The following is a 2417-nucleotide window of genomic DNA, read 5'->3' on the forward strand; positions in this document are numbered from 1 at the left end:
TACGATTGAATAATAGGTATATTGTAATTGTATTTTCGTTATTTTTTTATATCGATACAGTAAAACTGATAATATAAAATATAAAATTACTGACATTTTATTATGTAACATTTATATGTAGGTAATACTATTGTTATTTCATTATTATTTTTATTATTACATTTTATTGTTAAAGGTTGATTTTATGATAAAACTGATTATACAGTAGACTACCCTTTAAAATACTAAAAAAATTACTATCTTCAGTATGGTACACTTGCCAGTTGCCCCTAATCTCCCAACAAAAAGTGGGCCGTTAAAAAAGTATTTTCCCGGGCTGGTCCAAAATACCAATCCGTCCCTGGTTACCGGAAAGTTACATAAATTTTTAATGAACGTTTAAATTTAGGTTCTAGGTCACTTTGTACGGTCTGGCAAAAAGGTACTTTGCAGAACGCGGACACTTTGTACTATTATATACATAAAGTATATAACATTATAATATTATAATATTATTATAAATACAAGTTTTATACCTATGTAGTAACTAGTAATTAAAATAGAAAAAATAAAAATAATATTGTTCTAAAATATGGTATAATAATAATAATAATAATCTAAATAATCAAAATATAATTAATAATATCATTCTATCATCAAACTACATGTAAAAACGTGTACAATATAAATATCAAAAAAGTCAAAAAAATATCAAAGAGTAGTATGATATAAAAATAGTATTTAGATGTAATGATTTTTAGATAATTAGCTTAAAAAATAAAAATAAAAATAGTATAATATAGAAATATGTCAAATTTGAAATGAATGTCAAACGTTAACGCTATTTATGCCTTATGGCCATGATGTGGTTTCAAGAAATTCAGTATTTTTAAAAAAACATTCATTATTAATATTATAAAGATAAAAGGCTTAAATTAAGGTATATTAAGAATATATGTAATTATACATAAGTAATAATAAAAAAAATTAATTGTATATTATCTTATTATTATATTTCATTTTAAGAAAATTAATATGTAAGGTATTTAATATTTTAGATGCGTGGTTACAAAGGCAATATTACATAGAAAAGAAATGCCTTTGTTGTATAATGAAAAAGTGATTCTTCTAAAAAAAGATATTTTAAATAGTCCGGTATTTGGTAGCCATTCTGAATGCTCAAGGTAAATTATTTTATAACCAACATTATCACTTATTATTCTATGATTATTACAGTTGTTATTTTTGTTTAGTTATTTTTGCACTGGTCCAAAAGACAACGAAATTGATTTAGTTCCTCAAATGGAATCTTGTGGATTATGGGCAGATATATCAGGAGCCGAAAATATTGTTGCCCATCATACTCAAAGCTTAATTTACAATGTTAACAATAATGCTGTAGAAAGGTTTAATAGTGTAGTAGCGAAATTTGTTGGTGGAAAAAGGGTGAATTTTTCTTTATGAGGTAAAAGTTTAAATTTTGAGTAAAAGATATTTATACATATCTAAATAATATCACATGAAATTAATTTGTATTTTAGGATCATACAGTGCAAGATGTAATGCTGCAGTTTCATCATTTAATTTTGGTCCAAAATATTTAAACAGTTTTCATAAAAAAGTTAGAAATGTAAGTTCTGGAATATACACTAAACAATGTATAAGATTGCTAAAAACCAGCATAGCAGAGTTGGGCGACGTTTAAATTTTGATAAATCCAGGTATAAATTATTTAAATGAACCAACTATATAGGTACCTACCTAATAATATAGAGTGTAATAATAAATATAATACCCTATAATATATAACATAACATACTATAATTAACAGTAGGTACACCACTACGTCTAAAATACAATTTTAAAAATCTACTGTTATGTTATTTAATAATAGAAAATTTGAGAAAAACAAAAATGTATTGCTGGACCAGATGAAGAATGAAGATTATGGAGCTGTAGACATTGGAATAGGTATAATTGATATGTCACCCGAAGAATATGACGCCAAAAATTTGCATTTTTAAAAAAAAATGATTTATCCGTTGATGAAATAATAAAAATAGAAAGAAATACAGTTGGACAACAAGAGAATGACGATTGGAAAAAATTTAGAAAACAACGACTTACGGCATCTAATTTTGGAAAAGTTAGTAAATTAAGACCCACCACTTCGCGAGCGAATACCATAAAATATATTTTATATGATATTTTCCAAGGAAGTTCTTCAACTAGGTTATTGTGGTCTATTTATATTTTATTTATTTTACAATAGTAATTGTTTAGGTATATAATTATTTTAGATTCCGAGTGGAACGATGAATGTATTGATTTTACAATGATGTGTGTTTTTTTTTTTATAAATTTTTTTATTTATTTTTTTTTGTGTCTGTGTACACGATAAGTAGTCGAAATAACACTACGATTTTAAACTTCAGTAT

This window comes from Acyrthosiphon pisum, chromosome A2 (genome assembly GCF_005508785.2).
Source record: "Acyrthosiphon pisum isolate AL4f chromosome A2, pea_aphid_22Mar2018_4r6ur, whole genome shotgun sequence".
Lineage (NCBI taxonomy): Eukaryota > Metazoa > Arthropoda > Insecta > Hemiptera > Aphididae > Acyrthosiphon > Acyrthosiphon pisum.